At 48.9% G+C, this 18,459-nt stretch overlaps 1 protein-coding gene and 1 long non-coding RNA gene across 9 annotated transcripts in view; one reads left to right on the top strand and one right to left on the bottom strand.

The window, feature by feature from the left end:
* B3GAT1 (beta-1,3-glucuronyltransferase 1) overlaps window positions 1-10,071 on the bottom strand; it is a 51,395-nt gene extending 41,324 nt beyond the window's left edge. For 4 of the 8 annotated variants that reach the window (XM_048827231.2, XM_048827234.2, XM_048827230.2 and 1 more), the window contains exon 1: window positions 9,609-10,005. The gene's annotated coding sequence lies outside the window, so the exon portion shown is untranslated. Of the gene's footprint in view, window positions 1-9,608 lie in introns of all 8 variants that reach the window. The other 4 variants (XR_012665770.1, XM_075122217.1, XM_075122218.1 and 1 more) reach the window with 4 other exon arrangements.
* Window positions 8,556-11,422, top strand: LOC142069798 (uncharacterized). Its single transcript, XR_012665771.1, has 2 exons — window positions 8,556-9,113; window positions 10,653-11,422. It is a non-coding gene; the product is annotated as an uncharacterized LOC142069798 (long non-coding RNA).
* The last annotated feature ends 7,037 nt before the right edge of the window (window positions 11,423-18,459 follow it).

Consider the following 18,459-nt stretch of genomic DNA (forward strand, 5'->3'; position numbering starts at 1 on the left):
GGAAAACCATCTGAGTCAAGCCTTTTCCTTCCCTGGACTAGCACCCTTAGCTCTTTCTGGTGTGAGTCCAGGGAGGAGGGGAAAAGACTGTGTTGCTTGCAGAGATGCTTAAGAACCAACATCTTGCAGAACAACTGAGATAAGGAGAGGAGTATCAAACTCCTGTAACTAAAGGTAGAGGTAATGCAACTTATTATACAATTGTACAGTAATGACATGGTTGGAGCAGGGAGTTAGGGGCCAGGATGCCTAGGTTCTATTTCTGACTCATCACATTGTTCTCTGTGCCTCAGTTTCCTATCTTTAAAATGGGGATAATAATAGTAATTAACATGATTGCAAAGCCATCCATGTTCCGCTGGTGAGGGGCGCTTTACGACAGCAAAGGATTATTGCAACCCAGCTCTGTACATGAGACTGCATGGGCCGGGTACTGGGAGCAGGACTTTAAACTCAAGTTTCCGCATTCCATGAAATAGAGAACTGGTTGCTGGTATTTCAGAGGGGATGACAGAGCTTAAGGGGTAATAAGTGGAGGGGATTTTTAATAAGGGATTTAGTGAGAACTTTGCCTCCCTGGGCCCTGTAGCTCACTGCCCTGTAACAGCCCAGGGTTAAATAGGGATTATTCCCAATTATAATTTGAAGCAGTACATTCCAGTGGTGGAAGATGACGAGTGCACAGCCTTTTAAACATGTATCAACACTGCTCCAGTCAATCCAGCTGTGATTGTGCTCTCGTTGCCTTTTGAGAAACTACAGCCTGGAGCTAGGAGAAAATTCCTAGAAATGAACCTTCCCTTTCTCTGGTCTCATCCTCAAATCATGCCAGAGGACCAGCGGCTCCACTCAGCTATAAGAAACCCTGCTCTGCACGTTGAGACGAAGGATGGTCTTGTGAGTAAAGCACTTGGCTGGGATTGAGGAGGCCTGGGTCAATTCCTGGCTCTGTTATAGATCCCAGTGTGACGTCAAGCAAGTCACCTCCTCTCTAGGCCTCAGTTACCCATCTGTAAAATGGCGCAATGATGCTTCCTTTGTCTGTCTTGTCTATGAACATTAAGCTCGTTGATGCAGGAACCGTGTGTATGTACAACACCTAGCACCCACATCTCTGTTGGGGCCTTGATACACTACTGTAAAACAAACAATAACTATCATTACAGACTCGAGTAAGAGCTTGCAGTGGGTCAGCAGTGACCAATTAACCCTTTCCTGTTGAGAACAAACATCAGCTGTTCTTAAAATACTCATAGCAGCTCAGGATTCTTCCTACAAAAGCTTTGGTCTCACCTGCCTGCAGGGGAACTGTCCATAGCAAAGTAGCAGGCCTGCCTGAGCAGAGGATTTAATATGAAACCCAATGCAAACACCCTAGCATAGGGTTCAAACAGCTTTGTCCAACTTCACCTGAGCTGCAGTTTCACCCTTTATTCCAGTCTAAGACCCACTAGACGTATATTCCCCAAGATTTCCAAAGTTGTAAGGTGGCAGAGCGAGTGGACCAGGCTGCCTCAGCCAGCTAGATTTGTAGGAAAGGGGACTCATTTTCCTTCTAACAAACACCAAACCAGATTTGATTGCCCCACCAAAAACCCTGAATCCTGCCTTTGGTGGACATCGGTACCCGAGGGGAAAGGGTAACTAGTTCTTCTAGGGTTAGTCTGCCCTGAGCATAGCTCCTGCTAGCTGGGGTGTTCTACATGAACAGCACAACTGCCCTTCCATCCTAGAATCGGATTGTTTCTTCTCCTTTGGCCGAGTTGGCACGTGCTGGTGGATTTCCAGTTCTTTCCCACCTGGGTTGAGCATTGCTTCCACCCTCATTACCATGAACTGCCACCCACAGTCTGTGCCTGCAGAGCATGGCGCATCACCCAGGAGAGATGCCCAGAGCGGGTTTTGGGACTGGGAGCTTCCCCCTGCCTTTGTAATCAGGGTCTCCAGAGCACAGGGCAGACTCTCTCATCACCAGCTCACTAAAAAGGACCGCTGACCAGACAGCTATAAAGCCTTGTTTCCCCGTAGCAGTTGGAGACCTTAAATACCTCCCGTTCATCCCTTTGGGAAGGCTGAAACTGCATTGATGTGCGTTCACGATCTCTGCATTAGCCTGGCTGCGAACAAGGGCCTCGGGTGCAGCAGCTGGCAAATTGCTGAAAGACATGATGGTTCCCAACACCCAGTGGTGGAATTTTCAGAGTCTAGAAACCCTCCATTAGCAGAGAGGCAGGATGAGGCATCTGGAGAGGAGGCGGGTGGATTCTGTGTCTGCATTTCTCGGTGAGAAAGCTGCAGATCACAGACTGGACATGCAGGCTACAATGTGCATGTGTGTGTCTATATATCGAGTGTATGTGCAAACACATGCATGGGGTGCATTGCAGTGTGTGCATGCACGTAGAACCACGAGTACACATACATATATATGTCACAGGGTGCACATCTAAACGTATCTGAGGGGATGCATGTTGCAAGGGCATATGTCAATGTGTTTACGTATGTGGATGTGTGTGGGAGGTGCTTGTCACTATGTGTGCTTGTGATCACACATGGGCTTATGTTTGTTTGTCTACAAACCTTTGGGTGAACAACTCTGACTAGCGGCATCTAGTGCAATTCTTTAATTTCTCCTGATGGAGGGAAGGAAGAAACAAGAAAAACTAAATTTGCTGAGGTTGTGGGCCAAAGACATCAGAGATACAGAAAAGCCTGCTATCTAATGACAACCTGTCAGAATTGCTGATCTTCCATAGACATACTGAATGAATTATTAAATTAACCATACTGCTCAGAAGACACTATATTAATGGCTTCTGGAAATCGCTGTCCATATACTTAAGGAACCAACAGGATGACGGAGCAGTCTTAGCCCTGCCAGGGTTTTACTCCAGATCTCTCCGTGGTAGGTTTCGTCCAGATTAGATAAAACTTCTTTACAAGGGGGATTTTCCTACACCAATTCATACATACATTGTCCTTCTATGGCATCTTTCATCTGAGGCTCTCAAATGATTTACAGACATTAAATTAATTCTTCCACCCCCTCCCCCCGCCCTTAGGAGGTAGGGAAACAGTATCGTCGTTTTACATATAGGGAAACTGAGTCAGGGAGAGAAAAGTTACTTGCCCAAGATCACACAGTAAATCAGTGCCACAGCTGGCAGTAGAATCCAGGAGCCGTGTGTGTGTGTTTCTCTAGCCACTAGATAATTGCTTCCTCCACCACCTCACGTTTCTTCCGCTCCCTTTCAAAACGGATTTGAACACCGTGCCCGCAGTGAGTGGATAATGCAGCTCTCACACTTATGGTTATCAGGGGCCCTGGTATCTGAGGATCTTTAGAAGGGGTGCAGCGATGGCACAGCGATGTGCCTGAGGACTTTTGTGCAACTGTTTAGCAGCAAGTTAGAACCAGTGGGAGGGAAAAAAACAACCCCACTTAACATCAGCATATAAACTAGAGAAAAACAGAGCAATAAGCAGCTTGTCTGACCAGGGATTTGGGGGAGTGACACCTAACTAGTGGGCACAGAGGCTCATCTGGGTGGCAGCAGAGAGCTGTTGTGGCCCCAAGGAAGTTTAATTGAAAATCTATTGTGTGTATGTGATTCACACCCTGGTGAACATATTAGAGCATTAAGGAGGCACTAGACTGGACACTAAGCAGAGTGCTGTACACACACACTCCCTCTGCTGCAGTTTAGAGCCCTGGCCTGCCATTCTAGGCTAAGAACAGGTCTATCCCCTACCCACTCCAGGCAGTGACACTGCAAGCTGTGCGGAAAGCGCGGAGGCACTCCAGAGAGGATGTTGGACACAGTGAAGCACATCAACATGTCGCAGAGTCCTGGTCAGCAAAGGTTCTGGGGCTCAGAGCCTTGGGATGTTGGGTATCACATCCTGCTCTGGAGGTGGAGTGTGGAGAAACTCAGGGGAGGGATTGCAGAGAATGAGCAGCTCACTCCCAAGTTCTGGACCAGACTAACGCAGAGCAGCAGGTTCATTGTGCCCACAGGAAGTCATCTTTGCTGAATTCCTTATTACAGAACCTTTTATTGAGAGCCCAAATGGCCAGGATAGGCTCAGTCAAGAAGAGGACATGAGGACCGCCAGTTAGAACCTTACTGGGAAGAGCAAGAATCTCAAGAGTTATTAAGGACACCAGATTTGCTCTTCTGAATCAGACCACTGGGCTAGCTCATCTGGTATCCTGCCTCCAGCAGTGTCCAATATCTGATGCTTCTTGGATGCCCCTTCCCCTGTCCGGTTGTACAATGCAAGGAAATGACTTTCCATATTCAGATGATGCTTTGAAGCATGAGATTAGAATCTATCCTACTATATCACTGCTTGTAAATTAGGCAGCCCCTTTAAAAATCCCAGCTGCTTGTGTTTGAGTTCGCAAATTCCACAGACAGCTGACTATACACTGTGTAAAGCAGTGTTTGCTTTTAAGAAATGGATCTGATTTAGGCTGACTGTTGGAAAAATATTTCCCGCAAATGAGGTCTAGGAGCCTGCGGAAGAGTCACCCATGGGGAAGAGGTGAAATCTCCCTTGATTGGCACTTTTCAAACTTAGATTGGATAGAATGCACAGGGAATAATCCTGCATTGGCCAGGATGCAGAATTAATATTAACTGTCAAAGGAGGGAGTGAAGCACGACATTATTGCTTATGAATTAACAGGGAGAGCAAGGATGGCACAGGACAAGGACTCAGGAGAATTGGGTTCAATTCCCAGCTCTGTCACTACCTGCGTGACCTGGTGCAAGTCACTCCATCTCTCTGTGCCTCAATACCCCTGGGGTGTGTAGCTCCCACGAAGGGATGTGGGGAGATATAGTCATTAGCTATGGCGAAGCGCTGTGATGCTACAGCGATGGAGACAGAGTGGGTAACTAGACTGGGATGCAGATATTATAAATCCCACCCACCAATCTTAGCTCAAGCAAAATTCCTATTGGGTTGAGAGGATGAATTTGACCTAGATGCTTTGGGATGTTTCATTTGCAGCCTTCCCTTGGCAAAGATCATCCCCCTTCTCTGTCCCAGATGTATATTCTGGAAGCCTGATCCCTGGGAGTGGGGAGAGAATGGAGATCCAAGACAACTAACTGATTCAGGGTCTATGCAGAAAGACAAATTGCACATTACAGAGAAAGGGGACCAAGGAAGCTCCCACGCTGGTGACCTTTCTGCTAAGAGAGAACCTTGCTCCCAGCAGACACACAGATCTAGAAAAGGAGTACTTGTGGCACCTTGTATGCATCCGATGAAGTGAGCTGTAGCTCACGAAAGCTTATGCTCAAATAAATTGGTTAGTCTCTAAGGTGCCACAAGTACTCCTTTTCTTTTTGCAAATACAGACTAACACGGCTGTTACTCTGAAACAGATCTAGAAGGAAACCCTGCCAAATGTTCCTGCATCTCTGGGGATCAGACCAATGCCCCGTCTAGTCCAGTAGCCTGTCTCCAACAGCAGCCAGCACCAGACGTTTAACAGGAAGATCCTGCAGTTACAAGATAACCAGGCTACCTCACCAGCCATTTGCCTTCCCTGGATAATGGACTTTTTCTATGCTTTTAAATACCCCCTTCAAACGCAAGGCTCCTATAGCTTTAGCCCCTCCTGGCTCCCAGAGCAAATGCCTGATTCTCTGTGAAGGAGGACTCTGGGTGAAGGGGTGGGGAAAGAATGCCTCAGAGGTCTTTACCCTGAAAGAAGGGGATGCAGACAGAGGGATGAAGTGTCCAAAAGGGGGGTGGGGAAGAAAAAAAAAAAGACCTCTGGCAAGTCCACAGGAAAAAGAAACCCTGGAACTCAGCCAGGCTCTGGGACTCGATTCATCACCACAGGACAAATGGGCAGTGACACAGTGCGAGCTACTATATTGCACCTTCTCTTCGCTCTGATTTTAACCTACTCACTGAAGGAGGCTTTGGGAGAGAAATTGGCTTTTGTCCAACTTCTCTGGAGCTGGCAGTGAAGGGACAGGAGCTACAGAGCACAAGGGCCTTGCAAAAGGTCCAGCACAAATAAAAAATACCAAGAGCTCCTCAGAATGCAATATTTGCCCTAGTGTCCCTTTGATGCCAGCTCCTTCCACTTCCCCAGGCTTCTGCTGTTGCTTATTTAGTGCACTTAAAATGAGGATTCAAAGGACAGCTGAGAAAAATCCACTTTCCCCTTAAAAACCATCCCCCTCTCTGTTTAACAGTGAGCTCTCCACAATGCAAATGTGCCTGAAACCCCCTGTTGATCTCTCTCTCTGTCACATTGGCATTCTCTCTCCTCTCCCCACAAAGGAGTTGCATCCATCATTATGGTAACTGCAGCTCTTCCCAGTTATTGCTACTAATCGTTCCTTGTACTGCGCCATAAACGGCCCTTTGCATAGAGCACGTGAGGTACGCTCTTTGCTCCAAAGAGCTTGTTGCCTCGGATCAAACAAAAGACAAAGACAAGACGGGAACAACACTGAGGTAAAGTCGGGGTGTGGAGACAGGAGGACACAGGAGAATACGGAGGATTTCTTGCTAAAGGAGAGAGTGTTTGACACCTGACCCAGAACTCATGGTAGCCAATGGGAGTCTTACTTGCTACTACAGTGATGAGGGCTGGACAAGAACAGAACTGAACCACCGGATCAGACCTGGGGCGCACAAGAAGTGGGAGGCTATTCCAAGTGTTACGAATGCTCCTGCACTTTTGGGGACAGGAATGCCCCTTCCCATCCTGGTATTGGTCGCCTGCATGATCGTGGAACAGTGCAAGACCAACTCTAACAGAGGGAGCTGCAATTTTTTTGCCTTCAGAATGCATAAGCACAGAGCGATATCAAACATACCCTCCCAGCCCCCCAGCATGCAGAACCCAAACAGTCGGTAGTCCGGGGAGGGGATCTTCACTGTCGCCTTGGGAGGTTTTGAGAAATGCTGCCCCCACCCCAAATGTTCCTGCATGGGAACTAGCTTCCTTGCTCCCTCCTTCATGTTGGTGGGGGGCTTCTCTTTGTTTTAATTATGAATTGAAGGCACCTTCCTTTCCCGTGTCCTTCCCTACACATGGGGCCTGATCCAAAAAATCAGTGGCAAGCCTTCCATTGACTTCTGAGACCTTTGGATCAGGCCCTTGAAAAGCTCTTCTCAGATCCTAATAAACCCTGCAGTTCCCCTGCTGGCAGTTAAGTGCTTGCCTGGAAACATCACACGGAAAGGAATGGATGCGCGGACAAAACGTGAGTGTGGGAGTCGGTGCACCCACAGCCCAGCTCACATCAGCCTTGCCCCCATATCCTGGTACTGAGGAAGCTGGCTCTCATTAGGATGGCTGCTGGGTTGCTAATGACTCCAGTTCACACCGCTACCTTGGAAGGTCTGACAGCATTTCATTAGGAGCTCCTATTTTTAGAGGGATTTGTAACTCAACTGGGTGGAAAAAAGAAAACCTGCTCTGAGCCACCAGCCACAGGATGAATTTACACATATGCCTGCACAGACACACACCCCCTCACACACGTGTGTTCAACCAATACTCAGAGTTCAAGAAGTATAAAAGAGGAAAATAAAATGACGGGTCAACTGCCTTTAACCTCTAACTCAAGTCCCCCTTTGGCACTCTAAAGACTGCTTCCCAGGCCCTCAGTCCATATCAAGGACTGGACCCTTGTGATAGAATTGTCCCATTTGCACAGCTCAATTATTTAACCCCTTCACTGCCAGACCCCCCTCCTCCCTGATGCTTCAGCACTGCTCAGTGAAAATGGAGCTTCCATTGGGTTTAACTGGCATCTGTTTGAAGGATGATCCTGACCTGGGCATTATACTGGATGAAGCAGAGCCACTGGGCAAAGTAGTTTTAACTCATCCATGTTTGAAAACTGGTTGCTATGGAAAGTTCAAGAACTTTTTTCGCTGATTTCCCCCACCCCCTTTCTCACTTTGGGCCCAATCCTGCCTACGCTTACTCACATAAGTAATCTTTACTCATATAACCCCTGAGCCAAATCTTACCCACCTCACTCATGCCAGTGAGTAAATGGGAGTACTTGCATGAGCAAAGCAGACAAGATTTGACCCACTGACTTAAAAGAACCTACTTGTGTGAGCAAAGATTAGTCACTGTGCATTTATCCCATCCTAGCCTCGAATTTAGACAGCACTCCTCCTGCATTTACACAAGCTGGTGACGCTCACTGCACAGACACAAGTGATTACGGATTTATACAATAGACTGGTATGGTCCCTTTCATAGAATCATAGAATATCAGGGTTGGAAGGGACCTCAGGAGGTCATCTAGTCCAACCCCCTGCTCAAAGCAGGACCAATCCCCAATTTTTGCCCCAGATCCCTAAATGGCCCCCTCAAGGATTGAACTGACAACCCTGGGTTTAGCAGGCCAATGCTCAAACCACTGAGCTATCCCTCCCCCCCTTTGAGTCTAAAGAGTGTTGAACTAAGCTCCCTACATTTGTCTTGAAGCAATTATCACACTCAACACCACTTCCGAGTTGGTGAAACATTACACCCACTGTGCTGGGCCCTTAGTATCAAGTCATGTGCGAGAAACTAACTGCAAGCGTCCCCCAAACTGGAGTCCTATTGAACTGCCCTTGGGGGTAGCATACAACATGACATACCCCTTGCTGCTGCAATAATCTCTGCACGGAAAATCGAATTAGGGACTCCCAACAAAATGGGGAGTTCCTGGGCTTTTGTCCAGTCGGATTTCATACCCATAAACATTATTTCAATGCTTCGCCTAGAAATGGCTGGACTGAGTGACCTCCTCCCCCACTGCTGTTTCAACTTGCACTTTCTGCTCTGCCTGAGATGATATATGACTTCCAGGAGCACAGACCCAGGAAATGAGTCACACAGAGAGAGGGGCCCGAAGAAAAAAAAGAGAGATCTAGTTATCCATTACCAGGCTTCCCCCCCACGCACCATCCCAAACACCCTTCTTCCTTGCCCCCAAACATAACTTGCCCTGCAGATTCCTCAACAGAGGAGGGCTCATCCCTTTTCCCCATGTCTTCCTCCAAGGAAGAGAGCTCTGAAAGCTTTTCCTTTAAGCCAGTCCAGAAGTTGGCTCGCACCAGAGCCGGTAAGTATGAAAGAGATTCGCCCCCTCCCCACATTTAACAGGAGGACAACGACTAAGAAAAGAGCCAAAGGATGCAGCCACTGCCCTGGCTTCCTTCTCCCAGCTATATCTAGCGCACACAGTCACTGTGCATGGCGGGGGCGGTGGGGGGCAGAGGCTTAGCCCACTGCTCTCCCCTCGCACCTTCCCAGCCATCCAGGCACAGCGCTACAGGAGACCCGGGAGCAGGTGTGCCAATGGAGACACAGCCTGGGTACGCCAGGGACAGATTCTCTGCTTCCCAGCAATGCCCCTTGCTACTTCCGAGGCACTGGCTCCCCGCACCGGGGTCGAGTCCCGCAGCAGCCCTGCACAAGCGGGCAGCCCTACGCCCATGTTGCACCATCCGAAGGCGGCTGGCGAACCTCGGGCTTCGCCCCCTCCCCGGACGCTGACCGCGGTGCACAAAGGAACTCTGTCCAGCTCAGCCATGCAAGCCCGAGCAGAGGGAGTTACCTTATCCTGGCAGCCTGAATTGCCTCCTCTCTCCATGGCGAGCTGGGAAGCGGCTCCCATTCATTCCTTAATCCTTGGGAACAGAGGCACGATTGAGAGCGACGCCTCTCCCTGGCATATGCCTCCCCCCGCCCAACTCCTCTCCTCTGCCTTCTTTGTCTGGGGTTGTGTTTTAATCCAAGCACAAACCGAGAGTCCCCCTGCCTCCCCCTTCACCCAAGCCAGATGACAGCAGAGCGACCCTCCTCCTCCAGCTGCTGGCTGCTGTGCGCGCCGCGTCCCCAGGTCTGGCTCTCTGCAGCGCGGCGGTGGGAGAGAGGGGGAGAAGGTGGGTGGGTGGGGAGAGGAAGGGTTTGTGTCTAAAGCAGCACTGACAGCCCCCCTCCACCTCAGAGAGGAGGGCCCGCACTGCTAATGGTCGGTACCAATTTATTCCACTTAGGCAGGGGGCACTTCTCCCTGCAAGGCGGGGACAGAGCCTGGGAATGCTTGGAGATGTTCCCTCGAGGAATTGGTTTCAGCTCCCCCCTGGCTCAGCCTCTCCCACAGAGTTTCAAGCTCAGCGTGCAACCAAATACAGAGGGAATGAGGGAGGGACGACACTCCGGGACAGCTGTCCCTTGCAGATGGGCTGCAGCAGCAGCATCTGGGCCCCCTCCCTCTCCTGGGATTCCCAGGTGGGGGCTCAGCCATTCAGAGACACAGGGGACCATGAGCACAATTCAGATCCAACCAGGGGGGCTGGGAAGCAGAAACCGCCCGGCTTGAAGTGGTTTCCATCACATACCGGGTTTGCAATTTGGTTCAACGGCTCTCAGCACCCCCCACTATACAAATTGTTCTAGCATCCCTGCTTCCAGGATGTTGGGATCCAAAGGCCTGGGCTGGGTCCAGCGTGCCTCTCCACGTCAACTTTTCAGCACCCCTCCCTCGCATCTTCCCCACGCCTGCTGTTGCTGGATCCTAAGTAGGGTCAGCCCCTAAGTTTTGCAGGGGATGGGTCACTCTGGCCAAACCTCGTCCCCTGACTCCCTTTCTATCTAGGACCCATTCTCCACACCATTTCCTCCCTCTCCCTGATCTTCTCGGGATGCACCACCACAACCCCCCTCTGCACAGATCCCAGCAGCCGCTCACCCCCTCCCTCGTACATGGGCCAGGAAGCCAGAAGGTGGAGCTGAAGCATAATTCTCCAAGTGGGGAGCACAGGACAGAAGTTCGGGAATGGATGTTCTGCTGCAGCCGGAGTCACAGGACCATGGAGAGGGAATGGAGGGACCATGCTTTGCCTGGGAGAGCGGAGAGCTGCCCCAGGTGACTGCATGGATACAAGACTGCCCTCATTTTGTACAAAGAGACACTGACCCACGCCAGCTCGGAGGGGCAGGCTGGGGGAGCTCCAGACCCAATGGGCAGGCTGGGAACTTATCCCCTCACCCATAAACCAGGAGGGCCACCAGGCTTCATGGAGGAGACCAGTCTTCAATGGGCAGCATCCTAGCAGCACCACCAGAAGGGTCCTAGCCTCTCTCTCTCTGGAAAGCCCACCTCCACCTTCTTAACCAGCTAGCCATGCCTCAGTGAAAAGATCTACTTGGTAACCAGCACCTCAGGGACAGGACAACATCCCAGGGCACTGTTCCAGCCACTGGGAGAGGGGAAAAGTGCCAGCAAGGAAAAGGCATCCATCATAAATAGAGATTAAAAAACCCTAACATGTAATACCTTTCCAAGACCTGAAGAAGATCTCTGTGTGGCTCAGAAGCTTGTCTCTTTCATCAACAGATGTTGGTCCAATAAAATGTATTACCTCACCCTCCCTGGTCTCTATAAAAACCATCTGGCAAGGAAAATTCAGAATATCCCTGTGATTGTAATAATAGCATCTACAGGCCCGCATTGTGCTGGCTGCTGCACAAACACATGGAAAGAGACAGTTGCTGCCCTTTATAGCTTATGCCTAAATAGTCAAGACAAACGTTGGGGGAAGAGGCAGTCAGAGAGGAATGATTTGCTAACGGTCAAAAAGAAGGTCATTGTGGCAGAGTTGCGAATAGAACCCAGGACTCCTGATGCCCAGTCTAGTGCCCTACACACTAGACCCCACTGTCTTTCAATAATGGGGAGGATTAGGTACCCTGGATGTCATACACACCAGGGGAGCCTGCACCTAAATATCTGGGACACTAACACGTTACTTGGGAGCCAAGGGCCTTCCCTAGGTCCCGGCCTTGGTTGCCCATTAGTTGAAGTAGCACAAGGATGCCCAGGGCAATGAATTCCTTTCACACGCCAATCAATGTGGACTTCCAAGTCAAATTTGGGCTAATTTATGCTTTACCTGCCACCTCCCACTCCCACTGCCAGCGTAAGCAACCTCATTTTTGCCACCTCTAGTCCTGATAGAAATGTCCCTTATCTCCCACCTGCAACATACACCCTCCTGTAGCTGCAGCTATGCCCTCCACCCTCAAGGCAGATCACAATGTCATCACTAATGCTGCCAGCGAGGTGAGAAAGATCTAGCTACAGGTTCACAAAAAGGACCAGTGAAAAACAATAGCTACCTGCCAGTTACTGTAAGAAGCATCAGCCGTGGAAGAATTGAGACCCAGGCCATTTGCACAGCCCCACTGACAGCTGCATTCTCAGGACTTTGCCTTTAAGGCAGCAATATGAGTGCCCCAGTATTCAGACTCATATGTAAGCCACCCTGTTTCCAATGGAGTTCAGAGAGTTCTAGGTATTCTCTACAAAATATCAAGGACCCATGCACAGGAAAAGGTAACAGGCACACATCTCCAAGCTCTCTGCACTATAGCAAGACTGGAACTTTTGGCACGTCACCTTCCTCTGCTTCTCTTCCCCCCTTTCATCTCTCTGGAGTTCAGATGCAGGTTTCTGACACCTCCATGAATTGGATCCCTAACTAAGAAGGTGTCATGGACTCAGCAGCCTGCTAACAGTTCAGGCAGATTAATAAACATGTTAGCTTTCACCTTCCTCTCTGTGGGCCAAATTCTGAGGCACTTACTGAGGCAAAACTCTCAAGGAAGTCAGTGTGAGTCTTGCCTGAATCCTCTGGGGTGTTTGTATTGGGGCGGAACAGAGACTATGTTGAAGTGCCAACGAAGGGCAGACATGAGCATTGCAAACTCCGTTCCAGACAAGACATGGGGGACCCGGATGGTTCTGGACTCGATAATGGAATACAGAGTATTCTACATCTAGATCACTGGTTCAGCTTGTACCCAGCCCAGTTGTGGCTGAAAGTCACTTCTGTGGGCTACATGAGGTGAATTGATGGTCTCCATTCAGTCCTCAGCGGACTGGTGTCCACCACAGTCACAAATCAGGGCTCCTTGTTGCCAGTCTCAGCAAAGAAGCCTGGATTCAATAAACCACCAAGCGTGATGTGTCCTTTCTCTGTAGAGGCAATGTCACCAGATCTGGTAGAAGTATAATGGCAGGAGGGTGGTGTGTCAGGGAATTTTGCCCAGTAGCTGCCCCACATGTGGTACCTGCTCCAAGGGTAAGTAGAAGACAACTTCAGTCTCCAGGGCTGTCAATCCAGCATCTTTCACCAGAGCTGGAGAGACTTCTGAAGTGTTACACACAAAAGAAAATCCAGTCAGGTCAGCCTTTGCCCTGCTGTTTTCCTACAAATGGTCCAGTTCCGGTATGGGAAGAGAACATGGCTCTTTTGTCACTGGGCATTATCATTTTCAGCAAGGTACCTAGGGAGAGCTCAGCTCCAAATACTCTACTCGTTTGGCAATTTTGTGCCAATTCAGCTAGTAATAAGGGTTTTGCTGAGCTCTACATCTATTAAAAATTCATGATGTCCAATTACATCGAAAGGGCGGATGCTGCCCTGGGAGCCAGGGGCATGTTTAAAAAGCAATTGGTGGGGGAGGGGGTCACCCTTATTAAGACAGGGATCTGGGGGAAATTCCACACTATGCATGGTGCAGGCTTTAGGTAGGCGTGTGGGTGTGTGTGGGGGAGGGGGGGAGAGATTAGACTTTCTATAGGGGAAGGAAATTAAAAATGGACTCATGCCACAAAATCCAGCTGTATATTTTGAACACTCAAAACTCTAACGCTCCTTGGATCTGGTCATAATAGAAATAGCAGGGAGCTGCAAATTCAGGCTCAGCTCTGAACTGGAGTCTCAGAAGCCCCATAAAAGTGCAGGGTCTTGGGACATGGCATTCTAGCCCCGGCCTATTGCTAACAGCAAAGAAAATAGGTGGGGTGTGTGTGGGAGAACAAGAAAAACTGAAAATTACAGACTCAGAAACAGTTTGAGCTTGTTCCATGATCAAGCAGCACAACAATGGCGCAGGGCTGCTGCTGAGCCATTCAGCAAGGGTGTCTCCGTGAACCTTGCGCTGGCTGCACATTGACTTGTTCACATGCATGGTATTGTGCATGCCATATATTCACTGGTGCCACCTCCCAGGGTTAGGGCAAGCCTGGGCAAGATGGAGATGGGCGTGAAGAGGAACTCAAACAACCTCCCAAGAGACTATGGTGTAATGTGGCAGGGGCAGTAGACGTTGTTTACCTATAGGAGGAGTGAGAGCATTCTACACTGGACACAAATCTAAAACAGGCAGCGTAGCAGTTGACAACAGAGTATTTAAACTGAGCAGCATTATTTCCATCCCCCCTCCCAAACCCTATTCTTATTGCCGCACAACAAAATATGCACCAAAAATATACTTTGGGTGGATGCAATGTAAATTCAATATCTTAAATGTCATTTTTAAAAATATTAATGCTGTACTTCTGGCTAGGATTATATAAGGTTTATTACCACAGGATTGGAGGCACAAGAAACCCACAACTAAACACAATCGCTGGAGTAATCAGGCTTCCAGCCTGACAAACTGCCTACTCACAAGAGTGGTCAGGTGGCCGAATTCCTTTGCAGTGCTCTTTATAGTCACCTCCCAGCCCCAATACCCACTTGAGGCAGGGCTAGAGTAGACTGAATCTTGACTGGCTTTTCCCCAGGAGGGGGCAAAGCTGAAGCTTGACTCCTTTTCCTCCCTTTCCCCATTGCACACAGCTCGCCATCTGGCATTGTCAGGAGAATCTCTGTTCAAAATTTGGCTGTGGCTAGAGACAAAAAACAGGAGAAGATGCTTCTCTCCATTGCTAAACAATAACCTCATTAGCAGAGGTGCAAAGGGGGAGATAATGATGGCAAATATTTAGAAAACAATGGGATATGTTTCAGCTGTGTGTGTGTGCACATGCACAATTATAAAGAAGCAGGAGTACTGCAAGGAGCTAGAGTTGCGTATATTTCTCCTGGACAATGCATCTCTTCCCTGACTTGCAGACCTCACCTGCTATGCCAGCCACAGCTCTGCCAATGCACCTCCATCCTCATTAGCAGCCATTCCTCCTGTTTGGGTCCTGGGTAGCCCCATCATTGTAACCATCTACTCTCAGGTTTTTGTGGCATCAGGCCTGCCTACATAATACCCAGCCTTTCACTGCCATGACTCTGGAAGCAACATTGACTGGAACAGAGGAGACAAAGACAAATCCTGTAGTGCAGGGGACAGAAAGTCCAGGTTTCCACTTAAAAATACCTCTTCCACTTGAGCTAATGGGCAAGCTTCTTCAGCTACCAGCTGTCAGAGGGCATATGAACTAGCCAGTACTTCATAACGAGCCATTGCCTTTAATGCTAGCTGTGGCCCTCCTTTACTGTGCCTAGGAAGATGGGCAATGACACTGACATTTCCAGCAAGGAGAGAGAGAGAGAGAGAGAATCAATGGTGGTTGAGGGGAGGGAAGGGAAAGACTCCCAGCATGGAAGGGCAGAGAATCCTCACGAGTCCATCTAACTAGCCCAGCTAACAAGGACACCTGCATTTGAACATTGCTAGAAGTCTGCAGGTGGCTGCCATCCCAGGGGCTCTCATAAGCCAAGCAGGTGGATTACGGTGCGGATGTGAGGCCTTCGAGGAAAACCCAGGGTGCTGCTGCAAGAAGCGGAGTTGGGACATCAGACTCCTCTTTGAGTCAGCAACAAAGTTAAGCCCCGTACGCCTTGCATGAACAATGGAAGATGGAGGAAGAAATCCCAGCAAGCCCTAGCCTGGCATTTCACTACTGGATTCTCTCTTCCAGTGGTAGAACCTCCACACTGAGCCAGCAAGAAAGTCGCCTTTCCCCGGGAGAAGGACTCAGTCTATATTAACACAGTAGCAAGGAAAGCAATGGAATAAGTCACACACAGCTCCCATCTCACAGCAGTGGTTCTTCAAGGATTGCAGGAAACCAGTTGCTATTAGTCTCTATCCCTGCTGGGCTAAAGATCCATTGTGGGTAGAGTTAAATCAGGAAAATGTCTAAAAGCAAATGGTTTAGTGAGTCGCTGGGAGCTGGAAGGAGTGATTCAATAACCCCTGGACTCTTTGTCCTGCTACAGCCATTCTCTGATCATTACTTTGGCCAGGGTCCAAGGCAGAGATTGTTCAGAGACTAGTGCAACCTGCTTGGTGCTAAATCACAAGCCTTTAAACTGTTCTCAGTGGGATTTTAATTCAGTGGAAAGCTCCCCACCTAAAAACAAACAGAGTCAGCGTTCCAACTCTCTGTGCTTTGCTCTGTAATTAAGCTCCATGTTTCCAAACCAACAGCTCACTGAACAGGCAGCAGGCAGGTCAGCTGCTCTTGCCTTTGCTTTGGATAATGCAGTTTGAGAACCTAAGGGAGGGAGACAGAAAGAGCATGAATGCTGCTGAAGCTAACTCTGGGAGTCTTAACCTCTCCAGGAGACATCCCAGGCCAAATTCACCCCTGAAGTTCATAACCTCCGCCTCTCCCCGATTTCACGGCCAAGAAACCTTGTGAGGAAGTTCCAGAAAGTTGCATACTTTTCTCTCTCGGCACAAGTGCTTTAATTGCTTTGCTGACATACCCTCCCTGTGCTATTGTTGGTCACACTCTTCTCCAGCTGTTCCCCAGACACCTGTGGGCTTGGCCAGTGGAGAATCTTCCTGCAGGCACACGCCTGTGACAAGGTAGGACAATTATCCCTCCCACCTTGTGGGACTGCAACAGTGAAGCTGAACAGCAAAAAAACCACAGGCACAAAATAATGTTCCACATGCCCCAAGTGCAATTTAGAGAAAGACTTTCATGTCTCATTTATAAATACTAAGTTTTAGGGCCATCTTAAACCAATAACATGGAAATGGAACTTAGTGATTGAGAAGCTCCGTGAAAGCCCAAGCAGCCTGCTGTTATTGCACAGCAAACAACACACACCACGGTGCCAAACCTGACTCTCATTTATGTCCCTACTCAATCCTGTTGACAGCAGTGAGATTGCACAGGTTGGAAGCCAGTGCTGAGTTTGGCGCAACTGCACCACAACCACAGACAGCACAATCCACGTTGCGCACAGTAGAAAGGACTGCAAACACCTCTCAACCTCACTCACTCACACACACACACACACACACACACCCCTTTGTGTGCACGGCCCCATGTCACTCAAGCAATGTCCGGGTCCCTGGTGTATGCAAGGCCTTATCTCCCTCCCAAGCATACACATAGGTACATGGCCCCATCATATATGGCAAACGCTGGAATCATGTTGCCTCAACTGTATTCACACAACTGCTGCTAACTAGAGTCATTCGGGTCTATAAAAGCCTCCAGTGCTAATACCTGAAAAAATTAATATGCAAACATGGAGATAAATCCTCTGATGTGCACATTTATGTTTTTATCATGTAGTTAATCAGGGCAGGGAACGTTCAGTTTAGCTACAACTCCACACTCTGGTTCTATAATCCAAATCCCAGAAGGGCCCCATAAAACCATAATCTGCAATTCAAAATTGCAAAGCATATGGGAGTGTCTATAGATTTTCCAAATCACCCGTGCCCTAATTTAATATGAATAACAATTAGTTTACTCTTATCAGTTAATTGTGCCCCTTGTGGATTCAGCAACACTGTATCTCGCCACCAAATGCCTTTGTCTGTGCAAACTTTAATTACACTTTCCTCTTCAGACCAGCCTGGCTTGCTGCTTTGACAACAAAGGCAAAGTCACTGTTCAACAAAACAGAGGAGCCTCTCTCTATTTGATGGGATCGGAGGAATAAACAAAAGCAACTCGCGGTTAACGCTAGGGAGCATTGCTCAACTCTAGTCCCTCCAAACCTGCCAGAGCAACTGATGCATTCCTGGATGTACCGCTGGATGAGCTTTATCATCTTTGGGTGGGGCTAGGAGAGTCCCCTTTGCACTTCCGCTCCAGCTGTTCAGAGAGGCAGAACTTCCTTCTAGGCCTGGGCCTTAGTGGTAGCCCATCAGAAAGCTGTTCATGTCTGGTTTTGTGATTAGCACATAGAAGAGAGAACCAAGACTCCTGGATTCTATTCCCAGCTCTGCCACTGAATGTCTATGACCTTGGGCAAGTCACTTTACTACTCTGTACCTCACTTTCCCCATCTGTCGAACAGGGATACTATTTACCTGCCTCAGGAAGAGTAATGAGGCAAAATTCACTGTATTTGTACAGTGCTTTGGGATCCTTTGATGAAGGTATTATGAGAGCAGGGTTACTACTAGAGATGTAGACATGCCACTTCCTTTAAAGGTCCAGAAGTCCTCTCCCAAACCAGGCAGAAAGAAAACCCTTTACAAATGGAGGATACCTGGATGGAAGCATTCCCACTTCCAGTTCAAACCCTTCAGGGTTTTGCATGCACGGGGTCTAATTCTCAGTAACATTAAGGCACCTGGCACACTGCTGTGCTCTAGCAGTGTAACAGAGCCTTCACACAGCTGAGAATACTGTCTACCAACTC

This window comes from Caretta caretta, chromosome 22 (assembly GCF_965140235.1).
Source record: "Caretta caretta isolate rCarCar2 chromosome 22, rCarCar1.hap1, whole genome shotgun sequence".
Taxonomy (NCBI): domain Eukaryota; kingdom Metazoa; phylum Chordata; order Testudines; family Cheloniidae; genus Caretta; species Caretta caretta.